Source organism: Pomacea canaliculata, linkage group LG1, assembly GCF_003073045.1.
Source record: "Pomacea canaliculata isolate SZHN2017 linkage group LG1, ASM307304v1, whole genome shotgun sequence".
NCBI lineage: Eukaryota > Metazoa > Mollusca > Gastropoda > Architaenioglossa > Ampullariidae > Pomacea > Pomacea canaliculata.
Window position 1 is genome coordinate 7,733,867 of NC_037590.1, and position 16,567 is coordinate 7,750,433.

The following is a 16,567-nucleotide window of genomic DNA, read 5'->3' on the forward strand; positions in this document are numbered from 1 at the left end:
TCATCTCACATCTATGGCAATGACAACACCAGTGAAACTGCTAAGCAGCAGCCAATGTGGCAAAACCAAAGATATGCGACTTGTACGATCTCCTAAAGAAGCCAAATGCTAGCGATTCACCTCTCTTCGCCTTTTAGAAAAAACAACCCAACAAACAACAAGTTGTAGTTGGAGAGGTGTGACAACTCGGCGCACAGTACCGGGCGAACACGGATACTCGTCACAGGGGGGCGTGAACGTCGTCACATCCGGGTCACATCGGGTTCATTTTCCCGTTGCAGTGGTTGCTCTCATTATCCTCTTTGGTTCAACTCCTATCTCACTGATAGGACGTAGACTGTTTTCGTTGATAGTCTCACATCTCGTCCTCCTCCACCTTCTTGAGGTCTTCCCCCTTCTTTCTGCTTATTGTTACTTTCCTTTTGTGTTCCTCTGCAGGATCACGATAACATCAGTTCTCGTTACTTGGTTCCTCTTTGCACTTTCAATTTGTGTCTTTTATTCACTAACAGTACTGTTGTTTATTCTTCCGTCCCTAGTATGCTGTCCATGTTTCACATCTCTCAACAAATAATTTTTACCTTGTTTTGCGCTGAAAATGAACACAAGAGCAGTGATGTATACAAAAACTAGAGCAGTCACAAACATTCAAAAAGTTGCCCACCGCTAATTTCAAGATACAACTTTAACCAGACAACTCATGTCCTTCACCAGAGGCAACAGGCAAATAAAATTACAGATAAAATGAAATAGAAAAAACAAGGTTCAAGATTCTCTCCCCACCCCCCTCAAAGGATGAAAAAGAGACTAGAAGATAGGAGGGAAAACAATATCACAAGAAACACAGCCGTGATAAAAACCAACATAGCGGCGTCGGAGTTATTTTACACATCATGTTGATTATTCCTTTGGTGCTCCAGAAAAACAACAAAAGGACATAAAAAACAACGAGTAATATATCTTCTATGATATTTTTTTTCTGCCGAAGCCTCTAACAGTGTTGGTCATTTCATGAAGCACTAGATAAGCACAATGTATGAACCTCATTATGAATGATGGCAACTTGAAAGTACATGTATTGTGTAAATATTATATCTGTTTATATTATATGGGTGGATTTGCTCTGCTTGCGAGTAAGAGACGAGATTAAGAGGCTAACACTTTACAAACTAACAGCCCTACCTCTCTGTGACGTCAGCAGGGTGCATGGTCGGTCGATCAGTACATTTCAAAATTTATTTAGCATATTTTTCTTTCAACAAAGTATACCATCGTCGTCTGTGATTGGGATTATGGTCTGGTGGGCGTATCTGCCATCTGATAAGATTGTTTATGTTGGTAGCTGATATTGTGGTTTGTAATTTATTGTAGACATTCGAGAGGTAAGGTTGTCTAAAGTGCGTGTGAAGTTGTTTCAATAAGCAACTACCAAAGAATTGATGGAAAGTTTATCTTCAGCCGAGGAGGTTGTCACTCGCTACCTCTGTCTCTGATCACTCTGTGCTTCAGGTGAAAAATATTTTCATAAAATAATTGATACTTGCTTTTTAACTTTCTCAATATGCTTTTGTAAGGCAACAAAAGTAATGTATGTTTATCTGCGTCGTTTTTTTTTTCTACAAGTTCTGGGTATTGACACGGGAAAAAAAATCAGAACTTCATTTTATACAGAGTCGAATTTTAACATCATTTATCCAGTGCATGTAGAACACGTGATCGTCGCACATAAACGACCCAAGTCAAGGTAAAATGTCCGAAATAGATGTCCCCGGGGGACATTCACCGCAGTGCAACCCTGGTCTTGACACTGAGTCTCGCACACAGAGAGATGCCAAGACCATGTTTACTGCACAATATCCCGGATACGCCTGCGTCGCCCAATGGCAATGACTGTTTACATGTGACCCCAGTTTAAAAGGGAAAGTAGCGAAACAGAACATTACAAAAAGGGGGTGTCATCGACTTTAGTAACTTCACTGAGTCGGAGGTCTGTTTAACTCCGACACCAGGATTTATTAACCAAAGATTTGATGAGGGCGTGAAGAAAGTTCTAGAAGATTCAGAAAGGAAGCAAAGAAGTCATGGGGAGGCTACTAAGTGTGTCTGTCTGTGTGGTGACGATGCTGCTTCTAACAGTCTGGGAAACAGAACAGGTCACTGTTGGGCGTGAGTGTCACTCAGTTTTCACTTAAGGGATTTGATCTCTCAGTCTCTCTTTCATCTCTGACTTTTTTTCGTCCTTAGCCTTTGTTATCTTGTGTTTAAATGTTTTTTTCCCTATGCATCGACAAATACATACTTTTTCACTGAGAAGAACAAAAGAAATATATATATAAATAATGTTTATGCTCCGAAATGTTTGCCTCAAAACCATTGGTTTGATATGAATCTCACATGCGCCTTTACCGAAAGTTTGATAAAATTTGTGCGATCAAGAATTAACGGGTCTTATGCTGCTACATTCTTGCTACATTCTTGCCAAAGACCTCATCACGGAATTTTGACAAATATCCATTTCACTTCACAATCCCGGTGAAACGCAGCCTAACAGTTCAGTGCGATACGTTCACTTTTTATTTGTGAAGGTAAATGTAAAGTGCGAGCTAACAACAGTCTGAAGACAGAGGGGTTGTGAGGTACCACGTGATCCATACCAAGGAAAGGAGTGACCGCCCTTTGTTTACACGACTTCGTTGGTCGGGAGAATCTCCGCACGCAGACACATTCACGCACATGTTATTTATGTCTTTCTGGGTAATTAGATACTTGAAGATACTATGATACTGCAGCACCCACACCATTGCCCCCCCCCCCCTGTTTCTGTATGACAGACGCCCGAGACTATTTTTATATCTCATGGTTGCCTCCCTTTGGTAGATAGATAAAGAGTGAGAGAGACTGAGGAAAGAATAGGGCCATGGCCGTTAGCATAGAGTCAGATGTGGGAAAACAATGTCAAGAGCATAAATTAAGTCGTCAAACAGAGACTAGCACGTGCCTCGCGTCAGTCCGCAAACACAGTGAACGTTCTGTGGTTCTGTGGCCCTCGTGACTCGGTGAGTCTTCACACCGCGTGTAGATGCTATAGTAAACACTATTCTTTTCCCTCTCCTGCCCCATAAGCCCTGCCCATCAGTTACCTTGAGTGTTTGATGATCAGTCTTCGATCAGTTATGTGAAATTTGGCTCAACCTTTCCTATTCTATAGATGAGATCGAGAACGTCCCTGGAACTTGACAAAACCTGGAGCTCTGTTACAGTCTGGCAGCTATGCTTGCTCACCCCTATTTTCTATCGTGCCAGTTGGAATTTTTGAACTCTTCTAGACGCTTTTAATCGTCATAATTAAAATAAATAGTTTGTGGGTTGACTTATTTCCTTTTTCAGTTAAGTCTACAGACCTTCAATGGGACCAAATATTTGCCCTTCCATTTACTATTAAAACAGATACAAAGCTTCAGTGGTTTCAATTTTGAATTTTACACCGAGCCTTAGCTACAATGACCCTATTATACCATACAAAAATACGAGATTCAGACCTCTGTAGACAGGCAAGCGAATCTATAGAGCACTTAATTGTTCTTGACTGTATTATTCTCACAAACGTTTGGAATGATCTCTTTATTAGGTTAAAAGAAAAATGTCTTCCTTGCAAACATAATTATTGAAGGGAACAGACAGTTAATCATATTTGGAGTCCAAAATTAAATCTGCGGTATATACATATACTTTATGCATGACAGAGAAAGTCCCAATGTCAGTGGCTGCTTGTACCACTTTATTATGTGGCATTAATGATTTTATATAGGGCACTGCTATGTATGGATTTTACTCTCTTAAAACTAAACTTCTTTACAAGAATCAAATTCAACCTATGACATATTACTGTGTGTGGCAGTTGTTTTTAAGCACAAGCTCTGAATAGGTGAGAGCATAGGGGACAGAGCAGGTGTTGTTTCTTTCTGATGTTTCTTTTTAAAGTATAAATAAAAGAATGCATCCATGTATATACTTGTGTTTAAGTGCACCCATGTGTGCTTATACATGTTTTCAAACAATCATTTGCATGCAAATCTTAAACCTTTTAAAAAATCTCCAGACTGACCATGGTTTTATTAAATGTATATAGCAATAATAATTACTGTTCCTAATCAGCATTCTGAGACAAGTGCGTAAGTGCATATTGTACTTTTTTTTCACATCAGGTCAGCATCAAACAGCTGCCAAAGCATAGCATATACTTACATATTGCATAGTCTGTAAGAAGGCAGACAAATGCATTCTGAGCATAAGCATGACCTGATCTTTGCAAACTAATGCCCATGTCCTCATGTAAATTGAAAACAAGTGTTTAACAGATCCTGGCCATGGTTATTTTTTTATTATATTGGAGATAAGTTAAATGGTAAAGGATCAGAAATACAGACTTGAATGAAACGCAGTGTTGCATGAAGGTCTGCTGATCCAATAGCAGTATACAGCTAAATGTGGGCTTAGGCAGAAATGGAGACAACACTTGCCATTATTAAGCTTTACTTAAACTGGTTTTCATTCTCATGTGAACTATGATTTAGAACTGCATATAATTTTGGGAACAGTGCAGCAGCAGTGATGATCTTAATCTTTTGTAAGTAAAGTTACTGTGTGCAGTACGTCACGCTACACTTTTTGCTTGTTATTATACCCCCATTTACACTCAAGGAATTATGGTGAATGAAGAAAGCATAGCATGCAATTTGTTCAGCTGACTTATGATTGCATTCACTACAATTTGCTTTTCTGACTCCCAATGTTATGATGTCACATGAAAAAAATGTTATATTAAATAAAAGACTACGGAGGTAATACCTTGTATCGAAAAAGGTTCAGACAAGATAAATCTCAAATTCATATGACGAGTACCAAACTTATTCTTTTACAGGGACTCATTTCATTGCACACTTCAATGCCCACTACTTGTTCTTCCGCCTATCACTTTTTACAGAGCTGAGGCCGAATTCGAATAACTGGGCACTAGAGCAATATAACATTTTATTTCAAGCTTCAATCAAGAGACATATCTGTCATAACAATTAACTCAGCCATATTTTTATAAAGACCTTGACCAAAGTGACATTTTTAGATTTTTTAATATTTCTATTATTTTTTTTAAATTATTACCCTAGTAAGTAGACATTCATGTCATCATCCTGTTTAAAAGGTAGTTACTATCATAGCCTTACCCTAACGATTTTTCTACTATGATGAGAAAGGTGACATTTATTGTCCATGACAATGACCAACTTTATTTGTGCTAGGTCTCTCATTAGTACATGTTCATGTATTGACCAAAAAAGTGGAGTTTCCTGACTATTTGTTGGTCACAGAAAGAATCTAAATCCCTCTGATACCAATTATCTTATTACAATTTTGAATCTAATGAGTTTTCTATTGTGATTTTACTCTCGTGATTTACACCATGCAACATCTTTATTATGACCCTGACTAAAGTGAAGTCTCTTTCATGACTGTAACCAATGTCAGTACAGTGTTTGACATTTTAGCTCACTTGCTTTCTTTCCTTTAAATCATCCCCTACTGTTGCATTTAAAGAGCAGTTATATGACTGTATATACAAACTATTTGACAAAAAGAGTTTAATTTCTTTGATTTTTCTTGCAGCGTTGGAGGTGAGGTTGGTGGGTGGCCCAACTGAGAGAGAAGGCCGTCTAGAGGTTAGAAGAAACAACGATACCTGGGGCACAGTGTGTGATGATTTGTGGAGCACTGCAGAGTCAAGTGTCGCCTGCAGGCAGCTGGGCCTCGGAGGATGGGGACAGGTAATGGATGGCTGAATGGAAAATAGTAATGTTTGTTTGTCCTCTGAAGTCTACCATTATTGGAACGCCTGGTGTTATTCGAGCCCCATGTTTGCTGCATCCTATTGTCTACTGCAGGGTATTCAGGCGATTTCATTCAAGCATCACTTACTTTCATACTTACACCTTGCAACACATAGACAGACCTGGAGATTAATACTGAGTGGCTCTCTATGTACAAATCATTGAAACCCAACAATAACAATGTTGTTTAAGATTTGTCATGTCGTTGCAGGCGGTGAGTGTGACACAATACGGCCAGGGCACGGGGTCAATATGGCTGGATGATGTTAACTGTCTGGGCTCTGAGTCCAACCTCGGTCAGTGTAACTCCCTGGCGTGGGGCAGCCACAATTGTGGCCACTACGAAGATGTAGGAATCATGTGTTACGAGTTTCCAGGTAAGATTAGGTATTACTTGCCTAGCTGGTATATCGTCTCCTTAATGCTTGATTCTTCCTTCTCTTTTATTCCTTTCTCTAAATCCTGATTTTTTTTCTCTTTGGAATTTTTTATCTTTTGCACTATCTTCCCCATTCAGCGATGCTGCTGGTATGTTTGGAACTCATTAAATTTTGTGCTAATAAAAAATTAAAATAATTAAGCAATAAAGACGTGGTGAAGCAGGCCAAAGCATAGCTGGGTATGCCCTCAATGCAACGATCGCCACAGTTTTAGTCAAAAGCACGAGCCCTAGTTCGGGGCTGTTGCTAGATGACACGTCTGCCTGCCCCTAAGCATGGCCCTGGTCATTGGCATCGTTTTTCATAGACATCGTCTTCAACAGGCTGTTTATATAGACTAATAGACACATACAGAACCAAGTAGACACCAGGTTACGTACACATTCAGTATCCTGTAGACATACAGCGTCACGTGTCACAGCACAGCGTCGAGTAACTAACAATCTCATAGACAGATGGCATCACGTAGACACAGCATGTCTGCTCATGTAAACTATGTTGTATTTTCATAGTTCGTCTAGTGCCACAGTATGGGATGGCTCTAAAGAATCCGTACGGGAAGGTGGAGTTGTTCTCCGGCTCCACCTGGATTCCAGTCTGTGACACTAACTGGGATGATGTCGACGCCCAGGTTACCTGCAGGTGTGTCATACATTCTCTTTTTTTCTGTCTTACATGTGTGTTTGTGTACACATAAGCTTGTTAACGATGTCGCGCTTTATCGAAAGGGTGGTCACAGGTGTGATGGGATGATGATAATGCTGATGATGATGATGATGACTGATGATGATTGTTGTTGATTGATGATGATGATGATGATAATGATGATGAGGGGGGGGGGATTGGTGTTTTACGCCGTGCCAGCAACTAAGGCTATATTACGGCAAGCAGCCAGCCCTGTAAACAGATGCCACGTGCAGAGAAAGAACAGCGTGCCCGAGACGAGAAATGAACTCTGGGCAGCCAACCTTCACTGCATTGGTGACAGGCGCATGATGATGATGATATTATGATGATGATGATGATGATGATGATGATGATGGATGGATGGTTGATGGATGGTTGATGGATGATGGATGATGGATGCTGATGGATAGATGAAGATGATGATGGATGGATGGATGATGATGATGAGGATGATGATGATTGAATGATTGATTGATGATTGACGATGAGTGATGATGATGAATGATGGATGGATGAGGATGATGATGGATGGATGGATGGATGGATGGATGAGGATGATGATGATGATGATGATGATGATGATGATGATTATTGATTGATTGATGATGATTGATGGTTGATTGATTGATGATTGATTGATTGATTGATGATGATTTTCGCTGTTGTATCCCGCCGTCTGTTTTTTAAAGGTCTATGGGCTACGTAAACGGGTCGGCATTGTGCTGCAACCAGCTCGGTTCTCCTTTCGTTTCCTCCTATACTGCGGCCAGAGACATGACGTGTACAGGGAGAGAACTCTCGCTGCTTAACTGCAGTTTCACAACAGGTTATTGCCCTTCCAGAGGCTCCGCAATCTGCTACAACTCCTCAATAGACAGCGTCAACATGAGTATGTTAATCTGTTTTACATTTTTCTATGTGTTTGAGTTTGATATGGGTATTTAAAAGGTCAACAGCTCAACTTCATGGATGAATAAAGTAAAACAATGGCGTTACGCACACCATCATTTCAGGTCTCCCACAGCCTAGGGGACACGAAGAAAGATTTGTCTGAATACTTAATTTCAAGTATAAGGGAACACAGTTGAGTATCCAGGCACTGAAAAAGTGAACATGACAGCAGACTCGAAACTCACGGGGAGTAGGGCGACTGTCACGACTCCATGATAAAACACACTCATCATCAGCAACATCGTTAAGGCGAAGAGACCCAACATCTATTTTGGCGTCGGCCTTCAGCGGAAACTTGTACAGATATTTCCAGTAATCAGTCCACAGGTTTAGCTATGCTATACATGTCCACATGCCTTTTTGTCTCTCTATTTGTCTCTTTGTCCGTCATACTGTTCGTACAGTTTGTTCTCTCAATTGCCTTTATGTCTCAGTATCTCCTACGCCGCCGTCATGAAGTCTTCCGAGAAGATCGGAAACCCAAAACAAAACAGAAAGGCCGTCTGATACCACACATAGCGATGCCCAACTCATATTGAAACTATAACCTATTTCTTGACCATATTGTGTCTTTGCCACCACCTTATAATCATGGCTTTACAGTTAAAGTTAAAATAGCATCTGAGGTTTTCTGAAAACAGCTTTAAAACTTCAGAAACAAGACGATTGTTCTTTAGTCCCCTCTGTCACCCATGACAATGACTTACTCTCCTAAAGTACTGCCCCAAAGTGCAATTCTATCATTCCGATAACAATAATTTGCATACACTGCTAACACTTGACAGTGAATAATTTTTTACACTCTTTAACTTCCCAACAGCCTTCTCAGTGCGTCTTTTCAACGACTCTACTAACTGGGGGCTGGTAGAAGTGCGCCACAGAGGGGTGTGGGGATTTGTCTGTGAAGACTCAAACTGGACTGACGCCGCGGCACGTGTCGTCTGCAAGGAGCTGGGATTCTCTGGCGGGGGAGTGAGGTATTCATCATCCTTCTTTCTCAAACCATTATCTAAAATAAAATATTGAAATTTTATTAATTAAAAATATACACGCGCAGAGGTCCTTCCAGCAGTTGTTTAGCTATTAGTCAAAACAAAATAATATTCATGCATTTCCTGGTTTAAAAATGATCCAACAAAATGATAGGTATCTTACTGGTACTAGTACAACACGTTTAAAGGCATTTAGGAAATGTCACAAGCACACGAATTCATCCACCGTTTTTCGCGTTCAGGTTTGGTGGACCAGAAACAAATCAGTTATATGGCAGCGCCTGGGTCAATGGTATGAACTGCACAGGAAATGAAACTAGTCTGGAGCAATGTGTCGTTGAACCCTGGGGACAAACTGGAAACTGTCAGAGACTGGCCCGTGTTCTGTGCTCCTCCACATGCAAGTATACGTGTCTTAGACTTTCTGCCCTCCTTTCTAGCTTCATTCATTCTTCACCTTACGTTTATCTAGCAGTGTTTGGATACAAGAAAACTATTCAAGTAAAATATATTTCATTAAAGAAAGAATGCAATCATATCACTACGTGACACATGTTTTCTAAGACTTCTTACGCTTAAAAAAAAGTAATTGCCTCCCTTTTGTGTCCCCAACCATCACATAAGCACATAGAGTAATTATCTCCCCATCACTCTAACCTACCAGCTGTCCCCGAGGTAAGACTGGCCGGCGGAGGCTCCAGCTACGGCCGAGTGGAGATCTTGATGGACGGGCAAACCTACTCCGTGTGTGACAACGGCTGGGAGGAGAACGATGCTACAGCTGTCTGCAAACAACTGCGCTATCAGTTCGGACTACCTACTAAGGTATTTAAATATTCGTTAGCATCCTGCAGTAATCTTCTCTTTAAAATATTGTGTTAGATTAATAAAGTGGATGAAGGAAAAATGACAAAACAAAGACTTTATGTGAATTTTTTTTTTCAGAAATGTAGCGATTGTAATTATCTTATTTTACAAATTAATGTAATCAAGATATGGAGACATGGAAATAGAGGTTTTACCAAATATTTCTGTACATGGAACTTGCGTTGTCTAAGAAAGGATAAAATTTCATACTACAGCATTATATTTTTTCCTGGTGCAGAGATCTTACTACGGCGCGGGCACAGGTCAAGTGGCGCTGGACAGAGTCGCCTGTAGGACCTCGGACACCAGTCTGCTGGCCTGTCGGAGCAGTGGATGGCTGGAGACAGAGGCAGCGTGCGGTGACCACAGCAAGGACGCGGGGGTCATCTGCTTTGGTGAAGGTGACTACTAGAGCCGACAGTTTAAGTTTAGCAGATTTGAATAAGTGGTTATTATCATTTGCACAATTAACATACGAATATAAGAGCATAAAGCTGAAAATTAGTTTGGTAGTCGTCAGCGAATTATTGTGTCTATTTACCTTGACCAGTGCAGTTAGGGTCATCAGGTCTTTGCTTGCGCCTGTGTCGGTCGAAATCCAAACAAAATCCATGTGAAGATATGTGTCAGCATTTCCTTTGAATTGCTTGTTAAAACATAGACTAACATCCATACTTAGTTCACTATTTTATACAGCGGGCGTTTTTAAGTCCTGTGAGATTTTATTCTTTTATGCGTGCTTGATCAGTCATTAGATAGTATTCATGCTAATATTTACTTCAGTATTTTACATAATTAGGCTTAATTAATCATTCTTCTTCACTATTTCAGTTCGGCTAATGAGCGGAGACCACTCCACAGGCATAGTGAGGATTAACATTCGTACGAATACTTACGTCGCATGTGGCTCCAGCTTTGGTGACACGGAAGCAAATGTTGTATGTCGGGAGCTGGGGTTCGAACACGGGCGTGCTTTGCCAAGAGGTCAGTTAAAGTATATACCCTTGTTGATGAGTCCTCTATATAGGTGGTCATATTGCACTAGTAAGCAAGAACCTTTGATAACTGTCAAAAATTAAAATCTCTTGGCACCCTTGTTGGAATGTAGGAATGAGATTAAGAAATGCATTCTTACCAGAGACATGTGAGGAGGGATAGAAACTAACATTAACATATCATTAACATCGACAACATTTGCGCTAGTAGACATTGACTATGTCATTTTAATTGCTAATAATAATTACAACATTATAAAAGAGATAACACAGTTGGAGACTGTTGTCTAGCATCTTTTCAATGTCCAAGAACTTGCGCTTTCTGCTGAAAGAATCTGCTATTTGTTTTAGAATGAAATGTTTCTGTAGCGTGCATGTAATTTAGGATCATGTATTGTTATTCATGTAGCGTGATTTAAAGTTATATAAAGTCAAATGTATGCAGTGGACATGTGATTTGGATCCACTGGAGTCTGTTACTTTCGTAGTCTACTGAGTACGGCATAAAGATACTGCCTTCAGACCATTCCTGTCTGTTGTAGGAGCTTTTGGACGTTTCTATAACTACAACAGGGGCATTCACATCAGCTGCTTAGGAAATGAGACACGAATCTCATCGTGTGCCTCCTTCCAGGATTACTGTGGTTCTGACAGCAGCTACAACTACGCCTCAGTCCACTGCTTCAACGGTTCTTTCAGCTCAGGTATGTTTGAACCTTGTTATTTCGCCAACCTCAGTCTGATATAGAATGTAACATATATTTTTACGCTTATGTAATCTCATCGCGGAGCTCGGCCCCGTGGGGCAGCGGTTACTGTCTTTGACTAGTGGAGTAAGTATTGGATGATTTGGACTCAGATCTCTTCTCGGGTACGCTGTATTTTCTCTGTTTGTGGCGATGTTTACAAGCCTGGCTGCTTTGCCATGATATACTTTTAGCTGCTCGCTCTCTGCTCGCTCGCCCCACCCCTATCCCCACAATTCTTAACCTTATATTATTTTGTTTTCAGCTAAAATATGAAAACATTCATAATATATGTTCTGTTAAGTTTGTGTAAAGTGCGGCTGGGCTCTTGCTGCATTTGCTTTATTAAATAATTCTGCAAACGTCTTCTGCTGTCCACTCATCGCTGTAACAATTTTCCCAGAATTAAATTACAAATAGTAGTTTGCTAGATATTCGGAAACTACCGACAAACAAATGATAGAAGTAAGCAAGATATCTTTAAATAACTTGAATTACTACCTATTCACACTGACATCTTAATGTCGTATAGGTTTACTTTCCCACGCAAGATGTTTACTAACAATAGCGTTGATAAACAAAAAAACAAAAGAAAGGAAAGCTATAATTATAAGCGGTACAAGTGTAATGAGTTGTGGAAGATCTGATATTATATTTTGTCGTGCAATATTATATTGTATTACATTGTGCTATAGTACATATTATTGTCTGCTATTACACCAGGTTGTGCTATATTATGCTGTTTTCTACTTTATTGTCACAAATATATTTCCGTATATTACGTTATACTGTCGACTATTGTATTAAATTATATTGTACGACATTGTGTATGGATGGCGTCATGCGCCTGGCGACTTTGAGTGTTTGCGTCATTGGGATGACGTCACGTTAAAGGGAAAGAGACGTCATAGGTAGACAGACGACAACAAAATGGACAACCATCTTAAAGTGCGAATAGGCAACAGAAGTTGGACAAGCTTCTGTGAATAAACAAAGAAAGTGGACAACCATCTGTGAATATGCAACAGAATAGCATTTTGTTTCTACCATCCGATGGATGAGATGTGGTGTTGTATCCGTTCAGTTCCTTAAACAGTGAACTTGCCCCTGACTTTCATCTTTCTGACCGCGGTCGAACATCAGTTACTTCCTTTACTTTCCATCTCAGGGGCTACAGTTAAAGGTAAAAAAATCTAGATTGTTCATCTGTTCTACAACTGAAGATCAACTGTCTCCACTTTCCTTGTCTTTAGTCTGACGGGAAGATGTTTGTAATTCGTCATACCTATGAGGTACCAAGTTTGTTCCAATTATTACAACAAGCACGACAATAAATATTTGTTTATGATAAATATATACTGTGAACATGTGTATACATTCTGTGCCTACAAGCACTAAAAATTCCTTTCTCGCTACACCCATAAGATCTTTCTTTCTAAATATCACTACCGTCTGCCCCATCTAATATTAGTTATTACTGTTGAGTACTGCTTTGTTGCCTGTCTTAACTGCACGATTTGTCTGTTTTGTATACGTATGGTATTCATTTTTATGCACTGGTGAGATCTGTTTTATGCTCTTAGTTTTTCTTTTTTGCACGGTGAGTGCATCCGCACATGTGACTGCAGTGTGACTGCAGTGTGTATATTTGTAGTATTTTACCAGTGCTACCGTTCGTGCTGGCCTCAATTTATATTTGCAGCTAGAGCTCTCTGAGAGAAATATTTTTAAGTGTTTATAACAGTCTGTACCTATTAAAAATCTACAGAGGTGTGTGTGTGTGTATACGATATGTGTTTGCGTAAGGTGTTAGAACTAACATTATCCAGTCTTTAGTGCGTTAGTTTGCACTAAGTGTTAGGCTGTCCTTAGTGTCCTAGTTTGTACTGTCGAGTACTATCCTGTCCTTTACTGCGTTAAGGCGGTCCGGTGGAGCAACGATAAATGCCTGTCACCAATACCCATAGGGTTGGCTGTCTAGGTTCAGTTCTCGTCTCGGGCACGCTGTTGTTTCTCTGCATTGACATCTGCTTACATGAATGGATGCCTTCCGTAATACAGCCTTAGTTGCTGGCTTGGCGTAAAACACCTATTCCCCCCTCCCTCACCACTACCACCACCTTCAGCGTTTTAGTTTCTACTGTCGGGTAATTTCTTGTTTTAAGTGTAAGGAACTACCTTGTACTGTCGAGTACCACCCTGTCATTAGTGTAAGATCCTTATTTTAATTATTGTAAAGTGTTAGTTTCCCATGTGGAGTGCTACCCTGTCATTACAATAAGGAACTACTTTGTTTTTAGATTTGTCGGTTTCCTTGAAGTTCGTCAAGGGCTTCTCGGCAACTCCTCCGGTCGATTGGTGGTCAGTCAAGGCGGTGTTCGAGGCAGAGTGTGTCCAGAAGGCTGGGATGACGTAGACGCCGGCGTGGTCTGCAGACAACTGAGGTACCGTGGTGGTGTGGCACTGGCTTTCTCGGACGCAGGCACTGGTCCATACCTGCTCAGCAATGTGGCTTGTACAGGTGTCGAGACGTCCATTTCCAATTGCGTAAGCAACGGACCGTGTTCTGTCACCTACCGGAGTCCACCTGATGTCGGTGCTGTGTGCTTCAGTGACAACTGTAAGTGACTTCTTCAGAAATAAACTTCCATCTTTTGATTTCTCGGGATTTAAGATTATTGCCAGTGATATTTATATATATTTAACACGATGAGTCTTTCTAACCCGTTTCATCTGCAGTTGATAGAATTTTTCATGGTGTAGGTAAATGAAATAATGTAGAGACAAAAAAAAAGTAATTTGGTGTGCGGAGACTATTAATAACAACACCAATAAGTGTAATGTTTTGGCAGGTAACCTTTTATTCCACTAATGCTTTTTCTAGCATTTCAACTATTTGGTTTACTGATTGGCGTATATGTTTCGATAAAGAAAGATAAGTACGTAGAATAGAACTTACAATGCAGAATTATTAACTGTTATTTTATATACAGTATGATACTTATAATAATATACGTACGGTAAAATATACTAAGAACAAACACAGGAAATTTATGCAAAAGTTATTATAACATTGAAAGTAGAGATTCGGTCGAATTTGAAGAGAAATACAGTCAAAAAATCTCGCTGAAATTCATGAGTTCCGACTGACAGTTCATCATATAGTAATAAATGTCAAACACTGTAACGACATAACACACCACAATTACGATCTTTTCTTTTCAAGAAAGGTATTTTTTGTCATCTTTTAGCAATCGTAGTACAGCTTGTGGGAGGGAGGTCGGACAAGGAGGGTCTGGTGCAAGTGGTGTACGGGAGCCAGGTGGGTACAGTGTGTGTACCCGACACCTATAACCGTGATAACGCCGCCAGGGTGGTGTGTAGACAGCTCGGCTACGTGGACGGCGAATTTGCAACGTAAGAAACTTTATCTCCTCTCTTCTCAATCTATGGTCACGTGTGAGGTCACGTGTATGGTCATGCGCGTGTCAATTACCGTGAACCACGATATGTCTTATCCTTCCGTTACCTGTGTACACAAGTGTTATCTTACAAAAGACTCAATCCTTTTTTGTAATTGAACGTTTTAGGACAATTATTAACGTTTATGGAGGGCAAAGCGAGGCATGTGGAGACAAAAATGCCATGACAGCAAGTTCATTTTATCACATTACGACAAACATAATTTTCAATAATAGTCCCTATCATTCGATTTAAACAAGCATGTTTTTAAGGTTTCTGAGTATTCTATCTTTAGGAAAGACAATTTTATTCTTACTTAATTCAAAAGTTGTCTGAAAAAAAATTTCCCACGAGAGTAAGAACAATACCAATTCGTGCAGAAAAATGGCATTCAAGGCTTGTGAGCGACATATGAGTAGCAGTATCGATATAGAATTTAGGCTTACAAATTTTATTTAATACTACAGCACTTAGTGTAATTGTTGAAAAAATTATCCAACTCAGTATTCTCGGTCACTAAGTACAGTAACTAACCCTTCGACAAAAAAACAAAAACAAAAAAACAAAAAAAAAACTAAGAAGAAAGGAAAAAACAATATCAAAGATGTCTGTGCCGGAAACACCAGATGTTCACTTTACAGCACCTTATTCGAATCTTCAAAATTAGTTTGCCTAACAAATGCAACAAAAATAAAGTTAAAAAGTTATATGAAAAATTTATATGAGCGATCAAAGGAATCAAAAGTTTGAAGCATAAATGAAACAAACCAATGCAAATAGAAAGAAGTATAAAATGGAATAGAATGTGAGTACCTCTATAAAATGATCACATTCTATGTGATGATAAAAGCTGTGTACACTTTTCAGATTTCCAGGAGGTGAAGGGACTGTGTCCATTTCAGACGTCATCTGCTCTGGGTACGAGACAAGTGTTTTCATGTGCCGTAGTGGGGGGTTGTTTGTCCCTCCGTCAGACAGATGTGCCAACCACGACTTCGACCTCGGTGTGCGCTGTTCAGACGGCGGTGAGTTTGCCAGACAGGAAACATTACTTTTAGACTATTTTATTATCTTATACACATTTTTATGCACTGTAGTGTGAACAAAAAGCTCTTTTCCTACGGAGTTCTTGCCGTGGTGTCCTACTTGAATAATGGCACCATAATCAGAGATGCATTTCGAAAAAATAATTGTTACTTTTTATCATTGATTTGAATTTGGTTAGAATCATGTTTTTATTTGCTTTAGGTAGGTGCGTAAGTGACTTGAGTGCTTGCATACTCTGCAGTCAAGGGTTGAAAAATGGTTGAGGGTATTATTAATTTATTTACATATAGAGAGAAAGGGTAAAATAAGAATCCAGTGAAATCATATTAATGTTACTTTTTTGACTATGTTACAATAACGGGTATAGCTAAATATCGAAACATTAAAACGTATTACTACATAATAAAGAAAAAATAACAAGAGCTACTGTGTTTATTGCAGTAACTGAGCTGAAGAGAGTTGAGATAGAAAATAACAGATATAGATTGAAAGTGTGTG

The 16,567-nt window shown here is 39.6% G+C and overlaps 1 protein-coding gene and 1 pseudogene across 1 annotated transcript in view; both read left to right on the forward strand.

The window, feature by feature from the left end:
* Positions 1–1,930: 1,930 nt before the first annotated feature.
* The window catches only part of LOC112553671, a 38,864-nt pseudogene continuing 24,227 nt past the window's right edge, over positions 1,931–16,567 (forward strand).
* LOC112577135 (deleted in malignant brain tumors 1 protein-like) overlaps positions 15,914–16,567 on the forward strand; it is a 63,479-nt gene continuing 62,825 nt past the window's right edge. Inside the window, exon 1 of the mRNA XM_025260110.1 lies at positions 15,914–16,047. The gene's annotated coding sequence lies outside the window, so the exon portion shown is untranslated. The remainder of the gene's footprint in view (positions 16,048–16,567) is intronic.